The sequence below is a fragment of the Tachyglossus aculeatus genome, chromosome 6 (assembly GCF_015852505.1).
Source record: "Tachyglossus aculeatus isolate mTacAcu1 chromosome 6, mTacAcu1.pri, whole genome shotgun sequence".
Lineage (NCBI taxonomy): Eukaryota > Metazoa > Chordata > Mammalia > Monotremata > Tachyglossidae > Tachyglossus > Tachyglossus aculeatus.
Window position 1 is genome coordinate 47171010 of NC_052071.1, and position 20011 is coordinate 47191020.

The following is a 20011-nucleotide window of genomic DNA, read 5'->3' on the forward strand; positions in this document are numbered from 1 at the left end:
CCTGGGCCTCAGTTCCCTCATCTGTAAAATGGGGATTAAGACCGTGAGCCCGACGAGGGACAACCTGCTAACCTTTAATCTAACCCAATACTTAAAACAGTGCTTGGCACATGGTAAATGCTTAACAAATACCATTATTATTATTATTATTATTAAGGACCAAATATCTGTATCAGAGCCTCATTTTATAACCCTGAGGGACAGTTATATAGATATAAAGGTAAACAGACTTTTGTCTTTACTTAATAATAATGGTACTTATGCAGTGTTTACTAGTTGCTTGACACCAAGATTATCAGAACAGTCACAGTCCCTGTGCCACACAGGACTCACAGTCAAAGAGGTAGGGAAAGCAGGCATCATATACCCTTTTTACTGAAGAAGAAACTGAGGCACAGAGAGGCTAAATGAAATTCAGGTGACACAGCGGCCAGTAGCAGGGAACCCAGATATCCTGACCTCAAGATCAAGCTCTTCCCACTAGGCCATGCTGCTTTTCATATATCTTAGCTATGATATACTCCTGTAGAAGACAGAGAAAGCTTGGGAAGGTCAGGAGCATACTATTTCTGAAATTATTAGCACTACAAAAAAGAAAGGAAAACCAGGCTATTGGCCCTGAAGCTGGATTTAACCTCCTGTCCTGTTATCATTATTATTATCCGTTTTTTATTCATTCATTCAATCGTATTTATTGAGCACTTACTGTGTGTAGAGCACTGTACTAAGCGCTCGGGAAGTACAATTCAGTGACAAATAAAAACAATCTCTGCTCACAGTGGGCTCACAGCCTGGAAGGGATTTTTGTTGAGCACTGGCCATATGTCAAGCACTGTTCAAAGCACTAAGGTAATCAGGTTGAACACAGTTCCTGTCTCACCTGGAGCTCACAGGGAGTAGAAGGGAATAGGGTTTGATCCTCATTTTACACTTGAGGAAACTGAGGCGCAGAGAGGGTCAGTGACTTGACCAAGATCACCCAGCAAGCAATGCACAGTCAGTATTAGAAGCCAGGTCCTCAGACTTCCAGGACCCTCCTCTTTCCACTCGGCCATGCTGGTTCTTGAGGTTAACTATGTAAGTATAAAGCTTTCAGAGTTGACCTAAATTTGTAGTATTTTCAAAGGGGAAGAACTCTGGGATCTAGGATCTGGGGTCTGGTCGCGGGGAGAGGGGTGAAAGGGTGAAATCAAGGCCTCAGAATTATTGCCCCAGTTGTACGCATTGCAGTTCTGCCCAGACACAAAGCATGGTCAGCTGGGGCATAAAGTGGGACCAAGTAAGCCCCCAATAAATATGATTGATTGATACTTCTTCACCTATAATTGCCTTGAATCTCCAAGTGGAGCCGCAGGCAAAATTTTCATTTCACGCCCATATCTGACACCTCTCTTGTCCAGTTCAGCTAAGGATCTGTGACTTCCATGGTGGCTTACAGAAATGTTTGTTCCTCAGGGACTACCATGAGGTATTCTTCAGAGAGAAGTTGTTAGGCAGAATACCTTTCTATGAACCATATATGGTAATTCTGGGCTCCTGACAAGCACCATTTTGACAGCCTTTCTGGAATGGTTTTAGCATGTTTGAAGGCCCAGACTGGGGCCAGTGGTTCAGGACAGATACTTCCCAGATTGAGCAAGGCTTAACTTGGAGCTGCCACATCTAGATACTCAAGAGAAGTGTTTTAGTCACCTGGTCTCCTGCCAATCTCACTGAAACAAGACAATATTGAGCTCATATTCTATCCTGAGTTGGTTATAACCTCTCTAGACTGTAAGCTTGTCTCTAGACTAACATATATATACTCAGTGTAGGCAGGGAATATGTCTACCAACTCTGTTGTATTATACTCTCCCAAACATTTAATATTAGTGCTCTACACACAGTAAGCACTCAGTAAATACCCTTGATTGATTATTTTAGCATGGATGGGGCTGATGATGGAATCAGTGGGTGGGCTGGTGGTACTGGTAACTATGATCTATTCCGAGCCTGTGTGCAGATCGTTGTACTAAGCACTTGGACAATACAATACAGTAGAATTGGCAGATATGATCCCTGCCCACGAGGAGCTTACAGTCAAGTGGACTGGGGTATAGCAGTGGAGATGGGGCAGGATTGGTGCCACACTATGACTCAGGATAGTTTTTGGTACAGTTAGAGGTCAGATCAGATCAAAAAACAGCTCTGAAAGCTTTATACTTACATAGTTAACCTCAAGAACCAGCATGGACGAGTGGAAAGGGGAGGGTCCTGGAAGTCCAAGGACCTGGGTTCTAATGCTGACTGTGCATTGCTTGCTGGGTGATCTTGGTCAAGTCACTGACCTCTGTGCTTCAGTTTCCTCAAGTGTAAAATGAGGATTAAACCCTACTCCCTTCTACTCCTTGTGAGCCCCAGGTGGGACAGGGACTGTGTTCAACCTGATTACCTTAGTGCTTTAAAGAGTGCTTGACTCTTCCAAGCTGCATAGAGCCCCTAGCCCTACCTTAGACTTCAGGCCAATTGCTTCTTAAGGACAAGGACCAGGTCTTAATCTTCCATGCTTTTGTCTTTTCCATAACCCACCAGGGCCAGTGCTTTCTAAAAATGGAGTTTGCCCACTCCTCAAAACCTCCCATCCAGACCGTCTCCATGATGTGTCTCTCATTTTGTTGTATTGTACTCTCCCAAGCACTTGGTACAGTGCCTTGCATGCAGTAAGTGTTCAATAAATACAATTGACTGATTGACTGAACCCTCCTCCCTCTGCTCTCTACCCTAATTTGCTCTACGGCTTTGGCCTAAATCCTTTTAGGGTCAAAGGCCATGTCTACCCAGCCCCAAGTTGAAGGGATGGTTGCCAATTTTGCACTGAAATGTGCCAAGAAAGACAGTCAATACAAACGATCCAAAATGTTGCATTAATTTTCTGAGTTATTCAGGCAAAGGGGCGCATGAATCGGGGGCAGGGTTAATGGGGGCAGAGAGACTGAGCAGAAAGGGGTAGTCTAGCTGAATTATCTGAAAAAATGTCCGTATTCCTTGCTATAATATGGGTGCTAGGGCTTATTATTTTATAAGGCACTTTGAGATCCTCAGATAAAAGATGTTGTAAAGGGCAAAGTATTATTATTCCATTATCCAATAATTAGGGCCACTTTCAACCACAGAAATCTGTGAATTTTTCAGACTCATCATGGAGATAATGGGAAAATATGTTCCATTTTTTCATCAAATTTTGAAAGAATAAATCACACTTCCTAGTCATCGTTTTACTAATAAACAAATAACTTGAGTACTAATTTCTAAATGTTGCCTTGATAAAAATACAGCCAATTGAACATGGAAACAATAGCACATTTGGAGTTTATAAAAGGGCTCATTTTTCTCTAAATGTATAAATCTAGCCTTCGTCAATATCTCTGAAATTTTGCCATCTTTGCTCCCGGATACATATTCGTGTGAGCATATATACATAATATGAAAGCCCCTGTTTTTTAGATGCTTGTCTACTGATAGAAATACTGCATATGTCCATATTGAGATATCCACAAAGATATATGAACATACATGAAATCAGAAGTGGTTTCAAGCATGCACAAACTCACTGAACACCCAGAAGCCCATGACTGGAAGCAACAACTGTGGGTTCTAGCTCAACTTTGAAAGATTTCTTTTGCTAACAGTTAAAAACTGAGTTCTTTCTTAAACTTACAGTGAAACTGAAATTGAAAATATCCCTTTGACATACTGACCATCAAATTTCAGACTCTTTGATGTCCCAAATGATCCTCTTATTTTAGACTTCACCCACCCTAAGGTTGCCACATCATGGAATCATTGATACATTGGTGAAATAAAAGTTTTGATGAACAGTCGTTCATCAAAACAACTAGTCCATACTGCTGACCCCCAGCCTATCCTTTACTTTCCCACTTAAAAAACTGCCCAGTATCCTTTGGCCTTAATAAAAGCCAATGGAAACTTATGTTTTGTCATTTCTCCATTCAGGTCATAACACAATAGGAAGAAGCATAATTTGGTTCACATTCTCCCTGAAACCTCTTTCTTAGGGCAAAGCAAGTTTCCCTCATTTGCATTAAGTACCTAAGGACTTGTTCTCTACAGTGACTAATCATCCTTTCCTTTGGATACTGTTGCTGAGCTTCAAACAAGGACCAAGATGAACTCACATCTTGGGTGGCAATGACCCTCAGTGCATAGATAAGGTCCAACACAAAGCATGGACTTTTCTGCTTCTGTTTCTGCCTGGATGTTTTTAAAAATAAGCAGAATTGAGCAATTATTCGTCAAAGTGTAACAGTAAAGATAGCCAGTGAGGAGCTCTCAGGCCACCCTTCTCTCTCCTTTTCAATCAATCCATCAATCAGTGATATTTATTGAAAGATTACTGTTTGCAGAGCACTGTTTTACGTTCTTCGGAGAGTAAAACAAGAGTTGTACGATCCTTTCCCTACCCACCAGGAGTTTACAGTCTAGAGGGGACTTTCCCTTTCCCTGCTGATTATTCTTCCAGAGCTGATGTGGTTCTCCATGCCAGAATGCTCCAGATTATCACCTCAATGCTCCACCTCACTTTATCCAATAGTAGTACTAGTACTGATAGTATCTATTGGGCACCCACTCAGTGCGATGCACTGTACTAAGCCCTAGGAAAGGGCAGAATAAACAAATGACCCATTCTCAGTCCACAGAAAGTTTACACTATAAGAAGTGAAAATATTTATGGAATAATCAAAGGAAGCAATTGAATGTATAATTGAATAAAATATTTACAAAAATGCTGAGGATGGGCATAAATACATTCATTCAGTCAGTCATATTTATTGAGCACTTACTGTGTGCAGAGTGATGTACCAAGTGCTTGGGAAGTACAAGTCTGCAACATATAGAGATGGTCCCTACCCAACAACGGGCTCACAGTTTAGAAGATATAAAGTCTTGAAATACTTGCATATGGGAAGCCGCTTGGCATAGTGAAAAGAGGACAAGCCTGGCAGTCAGAGCAGCCAGGACCTAAACCTGGCTCTGCCACTTATTGCTGTGTGACCTTGGGCAAACCACTTAACATATCTGCGCCTCAGCTCTCTCAACTTGAAAATGGCGATTCAACACCTCTTACCTAGACAGTGAGCCTCATGTGAGACCTGATAATAATAACAATAATAACTGTGGTATTTATTAAGTTCTTGCTATGTGCCAGAAACTGTACTAGGCACTGGGGTAGATACAAGGTAATCAGATTGGACACATTCCCCGTCCCATATGGGACTCACAGTCTTAATCTCCATTTTACAGATGAGGTAACTGAGGCACAGAGAAGTTAAGTGACTTGCCCAAGTCACGCAGCAGACAAGTAGAGGATATGGGATGAGAACCCATTTCCTCTGACTCCTGAGCCTGTATTCTTGCCACTGGGCCAAACTGCTTCCCTTGTATCTACCCCATTGTCTACCCCATTGCTTAGTATAGCACTTGTCATATAGTAAGTGCTTAACAAAAATCACAGCTGTGATTATTATTGCCTAAGCTCTGTGACATGCTTGTATGCCTTAGAGCAGGTTTGTATGTCTTGAGGTGTGGGGAGCTAGGTGGGGAAACCTTGTTGTAGGTGATATAGTAGCCTCGTTCTCTGTTTTTATGTTGCTCTCCAGGCTGACTAGACCAAGCGGTTGGTCAGTCGGTCAGTCAGTCAATCGTATTTATTGAGCTCTTACGGTGTGCAGAGCACTGTACTAAACACTTGGGAGAGTACAATATAACATTAACAGACACATTCCGTGCCTACAGTGAGCTTACTGCCTAGAGGGACAAACTTACACTCTAGTGAGAGCTTGGATCTTTAAACAATTACTTATCCCTTATCTCTCCTATCACTAAGGTGCCAGCCCTGAGTTCTCATCTGATTTCTGTACTGTGGTAGCATAATGCTAGGCCCACCAGCTCCTTGTGGGGAGTGGATGCATCTGTTAGATTGTTAGATTGTTAGATTGTGCTCTCCCAAGTGCTAGGTACAGTGCTCTGCACACAGTAAGCAGTCAAAACGTATGACCAGCAGACTATGTTCTGGTTCATTCACACCTCTCTCTGTGTTAGTGTCCTAGCTGATCCTACATAATAATAATAATAATAATAATAATAATAATAATAATAATGATATTTGTTAAGCGCTTATTATGTGCTAAGCACTCTTCTAAGCACTGGGGTAGATACAAGGTTATCAGGTTGTCCCACGTGGGGCTCAGAGTCTCAATCCCTATTTTACAGTTGAGGAAACTGAGGCCCAGAGAAGTCAAGTGACTTGCCCAAAGTCACACAGCTGACAAGAGGCAGAGCTGGGATTAGAACCCACGACCTCTGACTCTCAAGCTCATGCTCTTTCCACTAAACCACGCTAAATGAGCCCACTACTTAAATTGTGTCCCACCTAATTAACTTGCATCTACCCCAGTGCTTAGAAAAGTGTTTGATACACAGTAAGCACTTAGCAAATACCATTACATAAAAGAAAACCAGACTATAAGCTCTTTGAGAGCTGTGATTGTGTCTACCAATTCTATTATATTGAACTCTCCCAAATGCTTAGAATAGTGCTCTGTAACAATAAGAGCTCAGTACAAACCATCAATTGATGGACTGATCCACCATGCCCTAATTCACTAGATACTAGCCATCTTCCTCCAGTTCTACTGTGGGCTGCATTGACCTGCCATTCTTGGCACAGGAGCACTAATATGTAGGAAGGGGCACTACTGGAAGTGCCAGGACAAGAATATCTCTATAATCTGGAGGGAGAGGGTGATTCAGAATCCTTCTGCACCAAACTGTGCATTTCCCTAATTGCAACAGCATGGAGGACTTGGGCTCTTTGTTCCGATCGAGGTAAACATCTTCAGCTTTTTCTTAAAGGAGACACCCGTCTGGACTGGGTTGGGAGACCTCAGCTCATTTTGGCTTGAGCAAGAAAAAAAATCTAACTCATGGCTTAATAAGCCAGGCTGCCTGATTTGCAGCAACTCGATAGTAGAGAGAATCTTTTGACAATCAGTTCTGTCCACCCACTCCCAAGAATGGTCAGCACTCCACAAAATAGAAAACCAAGAGGGTCACCTGGTGAAGTCATAGTATCCTGGAACTGGAAGGGTGTTCAAAAGGTCACTGGATCCAACCCTCTGCCTTCAGGGAAGTGAGTGGCTAAACCAATCAGGACACCTGTTTGGTCTATTCATTTCTTTTAAATCTCCAAGGATGGAGACTCCTCAATCTCCTTGGACTTCAGATTCCAGTTTAAGCACCTTTTGGTTCAAAATTCCTTATTATGGCCAACCAAAATCTCTACTACTACAATTTCAGCTCGTGTAATGGTTGGTTACTGGAAAACCAAAAGAGAGAAACAGTGTTTCACACGGTGTGTAGCTAGCCTTTGAATTGATACCTGAACAAGTTCAAAAAGCTAAATTTGGTAGATCTCGCTTGAAACAGGGATGGGGTAACAATTATAACAACCACAAAAATAACTTGTTTTGATATAGCAATATCAGTATAAAAACTGATACTGATGTAACACTTTAAAGGCCTTCAAAGAACACTCAGCTCTTTCCATAGAATCATAGGGTGGCAAATCTGGAAATAAACTTGATAAGTTACCCAACCCAGTCCTGAAAACAGGAGTTGGTTTCTGAGGCCAGGATGTTAAAAACCCCAGGGTGAACCTAGTGGAAATCAGACAGCAGTTGTCTCGCTCTTCTGTATTTTGGTCATCTTTTCTTGGGAACCTGTGTTTCAGGGGAGAAGGGGGAGACTGTCAGAGTTCTTGCTCGTAGCTGATGCAAACTTTCTGAGCCTAGGAGAGGGAAAATCATTCAAATGACCAACAAATTGATAATATTTATTGAGTGCTTACTGTGTGCAGAATACTGTACTAAGTACCTCGGAAAGAACAAGACAATACAGTTGGTAGGCATGATCCTTGCCCACAAGGAACTTGCAGACTACAGGGTAAGACAGAAATTCAAATAAATTACAGAAAGGGGACACAGAAGGGTGTAAGGCTAGGTGCATAAGTTTTGTGCAGTTGAGGGTAGGGGGAATATCAAGTGCTTAAAGGGTACAGATTCAAGTGCACAGGTAATGAAAAAGGGAGAGCAAGTAGGGGGCTTAGCTAGGGATGACCTCCTGGAGATGTGATTTTAACAGAGCTTTGAAGGTGAGTAAAGTGGTGTTCTGTTAGAAATGAAGGAACATGGAGTGATTGATTGAAATGGGCAAGGGGTCCATGGTGAGGCAGACAGGATCGAGATACAGTTAGGTTGGCAATGGAGGAGCGAAGTATTTGGGTTGGGTTGTAGTAAGCAATCAGTGAGGTAAGAAAGGAGGGGGAGAGCTGATTGAGTGTCTTATGGCCAGTGATAAGGAGTTCCTGTTTGACGTGGATGTGAATGGGCAACCCCTGAAGGTTCTAGAGGAGTGTCCAGAAATGAACTGAAAAGTTTTTTAGAAAAATGATCTGAGCACCAGAGTGAAGTGTGGACTGGAGTGGGGAGAGACAGAAGGCAGGAAAGTCAGTGAAGAGGCTGTTGCAGTAATCAAATTGGGATGTAATAAGTGCTCAGATCAGCATGGTAGCAGTTTGGATGGACGAGGAAAAGGCAGATTATAGAGAGAATGGGAAATCAATCAATCATATTTATTAAGAGCTTACTTTGTGCAGAGCACTGTTCTAAGCACCATCATCATTACCTGTGGAATTTAGAGTGCTTACAAAGTGCAGAGTACTGAACTATGCACTTGGGAGAGTACAATGCAACAGAGTTGGCAGACACATTCCCTGACTACAACGACCTTACAATATTGAGAAAACAGACATTAATACAAATAATTTATAATATATAATTCATAGCTACGTAAGTGCTGAGGGTAGAGTTGAGGATAAGGTAAATATCAAAGGTCACAGATCCCAAGTGCACAGATAACAGAGAAGGGAAAAGGGGCCTTCATCAGGGAAGGTGTCTTGGAGGAGGTGTGATTTTAATAAGGTTTTGAAGGTAGGTAGAGTGGTGGCCCAGCACGTATGGAGCCAGAGGAAGTTCCAGACTGAGGGGAGGATGTAGGAAAGGGGTTGGCAGCTTGATAGACGAGACAGACATCCAGTGAGGATGGTGATGCTAGAGGAATGAAATGTGTGACCTGGGCTGTAATAGGAAGTCAGTGAGGTATGGTAGAAGTGGGGCAAGATGTCTGAGTGCTTTAAAGCCAGTGGTAAGGAGTTTCTGTTTGACGCGGCAGTGGATGGACAACCACTAGAGGATGGAAGAATGCAAAACAGCAGAGGTGGTAGACTTATTCACTGCCCACAAGGGCTTACAGTCTAGAGGACAAGACAAAAACTAATTCAAATAAATTATGGACATGTACATAAGGGCTGCGGGTCTGAGAGTGGGGTAAATAAATGGTGATGCAGAAGGGAGAGAGATTGGAAGAAATGATTCTCGTTCTCGCCTGTCCCACCATCGACCCCCGGCCCACGTCCTTCCCCTGGCCTGGAATGCCCTCCCTCCACACATCCGCCAAGTTAGCTCTCTTCTTCCCTTCAAAGCCCTACTGAGAGCTCACCTCCTCCAGGAGACCTTCCCAGACTGAGCCCCATTTTTCCTCTCCTCCACCCCATCCCCCCCGCCCTACCTCCTTCCCCTTCCCACAGCACTTGTATATATTGGTACAGATTTATTACTCTATTTATTTTACTTGTACATATTTACTATTCTATTTATTTTGTTAATGATGTGCATATAGCTTTAATTCTATTTGTTCTGATGATTTTGGCACCTGTCTACGTATTTTGTTTTGCTGTCTGTCTCCCCCTTGTAGACTGAGAGCCCACTGTTGGGTAGGGACCATCTCTATATGTGCTGACTTGTACCTCTCAAGCACTTGGTACAGTGCTCTGCACACAGTAAATGCTCAATAAATACGATTGAATGAATGAATGAAAATGATGGCTTAGTCCAGGAAGATGTCTTGGAGGAGATGTGATTTAGATATGAAGGGGGAAGGACTTCCAGGCCAGAGGCGGGACATGGGCTTGGGATCAGTAGCAAGATAGACAAGATGGAGGTACAGTGAGTAGGTTGGCATTAGAGGAGCAAAGTGAGGGTGCTGTGTTGTGTTGTCCAGAGCTTAGAATACTGCTTTGCTCTATTAAGTAGTAAGCACTTAATAAATGCCATTATTATTACTAGGAAATCAGAAAGGTAAGAGAGGAGGGGGCAAGGTGATTGAGTGCTTTAAAGACAATGGTAAGGAGTTTCTGTTTGATGCCGAGGGGGATGGGCAACCCCTGGAGGTTCTTAAGGAATATGAAAACATGGACTGTAAGGGTAATATGGATTACTGAGGATGGTCGTTAGGGACAATGCAAAGTATGAACTGAATTATAACTTTCTCACCTTAGGACTTTAGGAAACTGTTTACCAAGCTAATTTAGTCCATCCCCCAGCCTCCACGCTGGACAGCATCTTGCCTTCCCAGCTGGTTGCCTTGCCTGTTCTTCTTAACTCATTAATCCTGACAATGACTCTTAGAGGAGGTCAGCACCAAACCAGTGTGAAGACCAAAAACAACCCCAGAAGAAAAGAGAATCAAATCTCCCATCCGTCGGCTAATTATCGTCGGGTTAGAGAGCATTCCAAGCCCCCAATCCATACTGCACTGCAGAGGTAGCCATGGGGTGGCCATCTCACTCAGCCTGTTTTACTGTCCTAAAATCTGCTTCAGTTTGGAACATCCAGCGTCTGTCAATTCCTCCTGCCGAAGCTAACGGGGTTGGGAACTCGAGAGTGGGAGTCTGCTTCTACCTGGTCCTGCAGCAAAGTCATAATTCTCTGTTTATTGCATCACAATGTTGCCATGGTAATGAAAGTGATGTTACCAATTCAGCAGGATCCCTTCACTGCAGGGTAATAGAAGCTGAGCTGCTCTGAGGAGCCGAGTTGTTCCACACTGATCACTTGGAAAGTCAAACCCGATTGAAAACAAACCGGGGGAGGAAAGATGAAAGGTAAATGGACGGATAGATGGGTGGATGGATTAGATTGTGTCATACAGGGCTTTGAAGTTTTAAGTATTTAGTATGTCTCCCTTTTGTGGAATCAGTTTTTCTTTCTACCCTGATGTCCTCCCTGCATGCTTTTAGTGGAAGATCTGAACCGGTTTCCTGACAAAAGGGAGTCATTATCATTGTTGTGGAAGAGCTAGGAAGGTGCTCTACTTCCTCATGCCTCATCAGCAACCCTGCCAGCTGAGCTTGGACTGCCGAGACATCACTACATGCAGTGATACGTGGAGTCAGAAAACACAGCTTGGTTTTCAGATTCCAGGAGGTTCCAAACGATCACATTTTCACCAGCAAACTGATCAAATCTGACTCAGGGGCCACTGGCGGTGCATAAATAGAGAATTGCATTTTGACATCTGAACCGTGACCACCTGTCGAAGTACTTCTAACCTCAATCTGGAGGTCCCGAGCTCTCTGGAGAGAAAGCCAAGACAGCATGACCCCTTGGTTTGGCTACTAATTCAGGACTGGGGAATCCTGCAGTTTTCTCTGCTCTTAGACTGCATCCACCACCGGAGAGAGAGAACAGGAACAAAAGTCAGAAGAGCTGTCTTTGCTGCAAAGGCATTTTACCAGAGAGGCAGTGTTGCCTAGTGGATAGGGCAAGGAACTGGAAGTCAAATGGTCTGGTTTCTGACCCCGGCTATGCCTCTTGTCTGCTGTGTGGCCTTAGGGAAGTCACTTCTCTGTGCCACAGATTATTCACCTGAAAAATGTGGATCAAATGCTTGTTCTCCCATCCCTCTTAGACTTTGAGACCCATGTGGGGCAGCGATTGTTCCAATCTTGTATTTATCTAGATAGCTCTTAGCACAGTGCTTGGCACATAGTAAGTGCTTAACGAATGCCATCACTACATAGAAAGAGCAATACTCTTGCCAGAGAAGACTGACTTGGGAAAGGGCAGTAGAACATCCATCAGTTATAAAACCTGGTGAATTTCAATTGAAAGTGCCTTTTACCCTTAATTGTGTTAAGGGTAACACAATTCTCAAATGCTAAAAGGGGGTGTTAACTCCCCCTTTTAGACTGTGAACCCACTGTTGGGTAGGGACTGTCTCTATATGTTGCCAACTTGTACTTTCCAAGTGCTTGGTACAGTGCTCTGCACACAGTAAGCGCTCAATAAATACGATTGATTGATTGTTTTGTTGCCTGTCTCCCCCTTCTAGGCTGTGAGCCCGTTGTTGGGTAGGGACCGTCTCTATATGCTGCAAACTTGTACTTCCCAAGCACTTAGAACAGTGCTCTGCACACTGTAAGCGCTCAATAAATATGATTGAATGAATTGAATGAAATGAATGAATTGTGTGACATTAAGCGAGGGAAAGAAAAATAAAATGAGAAGCAGCATAGTCTATTGGATCAATCATAAGCGTGGAATCGGAAGGATCTGGTTTCTAATCCCGCCTCTGCCACTTGCCCACTGTGTGACTTTGGGCAAGTCACTTAACTTCTCTCTGCCTCAGCTACATCCCCTGTAAAATGGGAATTAAAACTGTGAGTCCCATGTGGGACATGGACTCCTGTCCAAACTGATTACTCTATATCTACTCCAGTGCTTAGTATAACACCTGGCAGATAGTAAGCACTTTACAAATACCATAAAAATATTCCCTCAACTAGGATTACTTTGCCACCAGTCCCTGCCCTCCAGAATTTTTATGTATTTATAGTTATGTCTGTCTCCCCCTCTAGACTGTGAGTTCGTTGTGGGCAGGGAATGTGTTAACAACTCTATTGTATTGTGCCCTCCTTTAGTACAGTGTTCTGCATGCAGAAAGTGTTCAATAAATACAATTGATTGATTGATTCAAGACAAAACGAATAACCATAGATGAATCTACATTACATATGTATTTCCACCGGGAAGGGGCAATGTAGGAGATACACTTCAAGTAACAAAGATGTGGACTGTCTTTCACCACAAATTTTAATCCTGGCAACAGTGATTCAAAGCCCCATCCTTTTGGTCTGCGTGGTCTATAAAAATCCTACTTTTTACTTATATAGACTCATTCAACAAAGACCACCAGAGAACATTACAGGTTTCTCTAGAACTTCACAACCTTCCTGTGATGTGGTTCTGATCATCTTTGAACTGAAAGTTATCCTAGGCTTTATATAGCACATTTCCTCCACTGAATTCTAAACCATGTTCACAATGATTTCCTCATTAGTCCTCATCACTGCTTGTGAAGTAGGCAGCAGTAGCTAACATTTCCAGTTTTCACCTGGAGAAACTGAGGTAAGGCATAATTAAGTGACTTGGCCACAGTCCCACACATCAGCAATAGTTCTGGGGTTGGAGGCCAGATCTTCCAATTCCCAGTCAGTATCTCTCATTATTCGAGCACAAAACACCCTTGATTTGTGCTGGCCCAGCCAGTGAATGGCCAAGTTAATCAAAGGTTTGACAGGAGATTGCCCATGTCGATCAGAAACAGCATGGCTCAGTGGAAAGAGCAGCGGCTTGGGAGTCAGAGGTCGTGGGTTCTAATCCTGGTTCTTCTACTTGTCAGCTGTGTGACTTTGGGCAAGTCACTTAACTTCTCTGTACCTCAGTTACCTCATCTGTAAAATGGGGATTAAAACTGTGAGCCCCACGTGGGACAACCTGATTATTTTGTAACTACCCTAGTGCTTAGAACAGTGCTTGGCACATAGTAAACACATAACAAATACCATCATTATTATTAGTATCAGTCATCAGCATCATTATGTGTCCACTTTGGTCAGAACCAATACAAGATACTTTGGGGTTACAAAAGAAGAATTAGACACAGTTCCAGAAGAGAAGCAGCATGGCTTAATGGCTAAAGCACAGGTGTGGGAGTCAAAAGGACCTGGGTTCTAATCCTGACTCTGCCACATATCTGCCATATGACCTTGGGTAAGTCACTTAACTTCTCTGGGCCTCAGTTGCCTCATCTGTAAAATGGGGATTTGGAGTCTGAGCCCCATATGGAATAGGGACTGTGTTCAACCTGATTAATTTGTATCTATCTCAGTACTTAGAACAGTGCTTGGTACATAGTAAGTGCTTAACAAGTACCATTATTTATTATTGTTATTATACCAGCTACAGGGAGTTCCACTGACAACATTCCCCTACCATTACCAAATACCTAAATATAATCACAGTGAGAATATTTTGATGATCCTCTATCAAAATGGTTTCAATCAAAGAGTTATTCAATCAATCAATGTAATTTATTGAGAGCTTACTGTGTGCACTGTACTAAATTCTTGGAAGAATACAATAAAGACAACCCAACCCTGCCCCCAAGGAGCTTTCAATCTAGTGGAAAAGACAGATGTTAAAATAAATTACAGTTATGGGAAATGGCAGAATATAAGGATATGCACGTAAGTGCTGCAGGGATGGGGTGGGGCGAGTAAGTGCTTTAGGGATACGGACTTGAGCATAGGTGATGCAGGGTGGGAAGGTGAGACGTTAGAGAAGGCTTCCTGGAGGAGGTGTACTTGAAAGAGGGCTCTGAAGATAGGGGAACTGGTGAGCTATCGGATGGGTCAGAAGTAAATGAAAAGTGAAAAGAGCACACTAAGCAGGTAGGAGGGGAGCAAAGTGTGCAGGCTGAATTGTAGTGGGACAGTAGTGATGATTGGTAGGGGTTTGAAAAGCATCACGAGTAGCTCGACAGACTCCTGAAAACCGTGCTTCTTTCCTTTAGGGGCATTTGAGAAATAAAACTGTTCATTTCCCCATAGGCATCGTAGTGTAGACTTACACAAGACTCTTTTGTTCTCTGCCTTGGGCCAATAATAGCTCATGAAGCAGTAGAAGAAAGACTTTTTCTTTTTTTTTATTCCTTTAGTCTTCTCGCTCCCACCTCTTAACCTTTATTTAGCCTGTCCCTTAATCAATCAATGGTATTTATTGAGCATTTACTGAATGCAGAGCCCTGTAATAAGCATCCTTAATCACAGAAGACCTTTGGAGAAGCAACAAGGCCTAGTAGATAGAGCACGGGCTTGGAAGTCAGAATAATCTGGGTTCTAAAATGTCTGCTGTTTGACCTTGGACAGGTTACTTAACTTCTCTGTGACTCAATCACCTCACCTGTAAAATAGGGATTAAAAGTGTGAGTCCCATGTGGGATATGGATTGTGTCCAACCTGATTACTTTATATCCACCCAGCTCCTAGAACAGTGCTGGACACATAGTAAGTGCCTAACAAATACTATTAAGGAAAAAAAATTAACACATCAACCCCTTTGTCTTGTTGGAAAGCCTGGGAGTCAGAGATCCTGGATTCTATTCTCAGCTCTGCCAGTTGCTTACTGGGTGACCTTAGGCAAGTCACTTAATTCCTCTGTGACTCAGTTTCCTCAACTGCAAAATAAGAATTAAATACCCATTCTCCCTCCTACTTAGAATGGGTGCAACCTGATTAATTCAAATCTACCCCAGTGCTTAGAAGAGTGTTTGACACATAGTAAGTGCTTAATTAATACCATAATAATGATAATAATAATAATAATGACCTACTTTCTCCAGGACACTTTTTCTAATCAATCAATCAACAGTATTTATTGAGCACTTAATATGTGCAGAGCACTGTGCTAAATACTTGGGAAAGTGGAAGCAGCAAGGCCTAGTGGCAAGAGCATGGGCTTGGGAGTCAGAGATCATGGGTTCTAATCCTGGCTCAGCCACTCATCTGCTGTGTGACCTTGGGTAAATCACTTAATTTCTCTGTGCCTCAGTTACCTCATCTGCAAAATGGAGATTAAGAGTGGGAGCCTCATGTAAGGCAGGGACAATGTCCAACCTGATTACCTTACATCTACCCTAGTGCTTAGAACAGTGCTTGACACATAGTAAATGCTTAACAAATACCATAATTATTATTATTATTATTATTAATTAGAGGACACATTCCCTGCCCATAATAAATTTACAGTCTAGAGATGGGCTTACACTCCAATCAATCAATAGTATTTATTGAGCACTTGCTGCATGCAGAGCACTGTACTGACTTGTACTTCCCAAGCACTTAGTACAGTGCTCTGCACATAGTAAGTGCTCAATAAATACGATTGAATGAATGAATGAATACTAAGTGCTTAGCATTTGGTACAGATATGGTAGAAATGTCCTCTGCCCACAGAGGCACTCCTGTGTATTCTCCACCTTGCCAGTAGTCCATGACCCCCTCCAACCCTTCTACGCATTCTTAAAAATACTGAATCCCTATGTACATATTTTTGTAGATGTGGATATATACACACATGTGTATATAGCTATAATTCTATTTATTCTGATAGTATTGACACCTGTCTACTTGTTCTGTTTTGTTATCTGTCTCCTCTTTCTAGACTGTGAGGCCTGTGACCCCCTCCACCCCTTCTACGCATGCTTAAAAATACTGAATCCCTATGTACATATTTTTGTAGATGTGTATATATACACATGTGTATATAGTTATAATTCTATTTATTCTGATAGTATTGATACCTACTTGTTTTGTTTTGTTATCCGTCTCTCCTTTCTAGACTGTGAGCCCGTTCATGGGTAGGGACTGTCTCTGCATGTTACTTCCCAAGCACTTTGTACGTGTTCTGCACACGGTAAGCGCTCAATAAATATGATTGAATGAATGAATGAATGTAATGCCTGTCTTGTCATTTCTTCCCTCATAGATTGGAAGCTCCTGAGAGTGCATACACCTTACTCTAAATGTAGTGTTGGTTGCCTTATGTACACTGAATAAAGACTTACCACTGACATACTGTGTTGTTCAGGTTTTCTGGCCTTAGTATTTTTTAAAAAATACTGAATTTAAATTCCATAAATCAGGACTGGTTGCTGTTGAAATGCCATTTGGTCCATTCCCTCTCTCCAGAAGAATTCCACCCACACCTTCCCTTCAGGGAGGTTAGAAAATCAATCAATCAATGATATTTATTGAGCACTTATGGTATGCAGATCACCATACTACGTTCTTGGGAAAAGGCAATATAATAGAGTTGGTAAACATAGTCCCTGCCTACAAGAAGCTTAGAGTCTAGATAACTTATTCATAAAGATCTCCAAAGAAGATTGCACTAGTTTTATTGATGACCTGTCTCAGCTTTTCACGATCTGCAAAACTAAAATTTGGCAAAGACATACATTCCATAAATAAAATTCAATATGTTATAAAGTGCTTTGAGGCCCAGTGAATAGAATCCTGGTCTGGAATCATGAGATGTGTACAGATCCTAGCTATGTCACCAACCTTCCATGTGACCTTGGGCAAGCCACTTATCCTCTAGGGGCCTCGTAGTTATTCTTCAAAGTAAACTGAGACAATGTGCCCATGGGGAGATAGAAAGGTAAATGGATAGTATATGTTAAATAAAGTCTTTTTTTAATAATTCATGAATAAGAAAAGTAGGCTATCTTTTGCTTTAAAGAAGTTGCTTTAAGAACATGCATCAATTTTGTATGACCCTGGCAAAACCTTTGATTAAATAAAAATCAATAAGGATAAATGATGTGAAATCCAAGAATCCCTCTAAGGTATCGGGAAGAAAAATATAACACAGTGATAAGGGAGCCCAATACTCTTATCAACTAAAGTTACAATCTGGCTCCTATTTCCAATTACAAGCAACAGACCATGACCTCTGGAACCCATAGTTTGTAGACTCAGGCATCCCAGACCCCCTCCGGCAGAAATATTCATACGCGCACCCAAAAGGATTCTCATTTACACCTGCTTTTCCCTCTGCTAAAGGGCAGTCCCTGCTGAGTTGGCACCCAGCAACTGTTTAACAGTCACCTAGCCCCTTCCACCTCAGCTAGGACAGGAAGCGAGGAAGAGAATTGTATCTAATTGAACCTGCGGGGGGATTTTAGAGAAGCAGCATGTAATTATCAAACTGGAATGTGGCCAGATCACTAAGGCTACAGTCCTACTCTTGTTTTAAAAAATGAGAGAGAGAAAAGAACAGTGTGATTTTCTTTTTAAATGGTGACAATTTGGGGGGGGGGTGGTTGCAAAAGGAAGCTTCCCCCCCCAACCCAACCCCACACCCCTCCAACAGTCAATGTAGGGGGGTGAGAGATGAGTCTCCACTGAACCCTCACACAATTTCCTGTAGGAGCACTGCTCTCCCTTTAGAAGTAGTGTTGTCAAGTGGAAAGAGCATAGGCTTCAGTGTCAGAAGACCTAAATTTTAATCCCGGCTCTGCCACTTGTCTGCTGTGTGACCTTGGGGGAGTCACTTAACTTTTATGTGCCTCAGTGACCTCATCTGTAAAATTGTGATTATGACTGTGAGCCCTATGTGGGACAGGGGCTGTCTCCAACCCAATTACCTTGTATCTACCGCAGCACTTAGTACAGCACCTGATATAAAAAATGCTTAACAAATACCATTTAAAAAAGTCTCCCATTCTGCAACACTCTACACCAGTTTTGCTTGTGGAACTGAAGTTGGCCACAGATCACAGACTCTAAATCCAGCATTTGCAATCAACCCAGGTGACATGGGAAATAAAACACCTGAAACCAGGCTGCGAAATGGATTGCTCTAAATTATCTAAATGCACCTATGTAATTGGGGGTTATTTTAGATTGATTTTAAGTAACAGCAACAGGGAAAAATTGAAGCTTTTTCCAATAGCCAGATTCTTCACGGTATCTTTTGTTTTCCTTTCTTTTGAATTTTTCTCCTCTTTTCCCTTTTTTCATTCCTTTGCTTGTTGGCCTCAATCATCCTTGACGCCCTTTCTTCACCCCTTGTCCTTTTCTCTTTAAATCCCTTTCTCCTTCCCAGTCCTGCCCTATCCCCATCCTATTTCTACTCCTGCTGTTTTTCTCTTACTGCATTGCCTTTTACCTAACAAGGAAACCCAGTCTCCAGCTCAGTCCCTTGACCAGCTCCAAACCAGCTGCAAAGTTGTGACTGCAGCAATTGATACATCAGCAGTGATCAGCTCCTCCAGCATTCTGGCTCAGGTGTTTCACCCCTCCCATGAAGGAAGAAAGTGGGAGATGGGGTTGTTTGTATTTAGTTCCCAGCTGAACTCCTTCTACAAGATGCTGGCACACCTTGAATGGGTTGAGGGGACAAATTCAAATGGGAGAGTGGGAGGGGAATGAGCCAACAATTCATTTCTTTAGGGCTAGAGGAAGGTCTCCTGAGAGTGATTGCCAGAGGGAGAAAAGGCTGTAGGATGACTGCAAGTGTGTGTATATGAGATGCACCTGTGAAGCTCATTAGGAAGCCCAGGAACTTTGCTTGGGTTTGTGGGAAAAGATCAGCTAACAGACCATGTTCTGACACACAGTTAGAGAAACTGCTGATTTCAGGAGAGAGGTAAGAAATGATGGTACTGTGGCTTTCTAGCTAGGATAGGGAAGAGTGGGGCATAATGTAGTAATTTTCCCTACATTAGACTTTGCAGAATAGATTCTCAGCTTTGAGTGGAGCAGAAAAGTTCTAACTGGTTCTCAAAATTCTTTTTGATTCTCAAGTTGTATGAAGCTTATCTGCTCTTTCCAACCTTCCCCTGTCCCCACCATGCCTATCCACTTGCTTTCGGCCTATCCTCAAAAGGGAAATTATGCCCCCAGGTACTTCCAGTTCTTCTTCAGCATCTTCAAGATTCAAGCCCAGGGAAAAATTCCTAGGTCTCTACTTTGTTTCCCTCCAAGCTGGGCCATTTGCCTTCAAGTATTTTAAAGTTTGTTGCCTAAGTGCACCAGTATAGAGCAGCTGAGTCACAGCACTTAGACATGTCCCTCTGAAAATTCCCAAATGTTATTTACCCTGGGGCAATACTTAAGTTGCTTTCTCTTTCTTTGGAGTTGATTATTCTGGAAGCTAGAGACTACCAGCATGAACTAACAACAAGCTCCAACCAAGATTCCTCTTTT

The 20011-nt window shown here is 42.5% G+C and overlaps 1 protein-coding gene across 2 annotated transcripts in view; it reads right to left on the reverse strand.

Annotated features, from left to right (window-relative positions):
- The window catches only part of GABRQ (gamma-aminobutyric acid type A receptor subunit theta), a 143170-nt gene that overhangs the window by 107955 nt on the left and 15204 nt on the right, over window positions 1-20011 (reverse strand). The window lies entirely within an intron of this gene.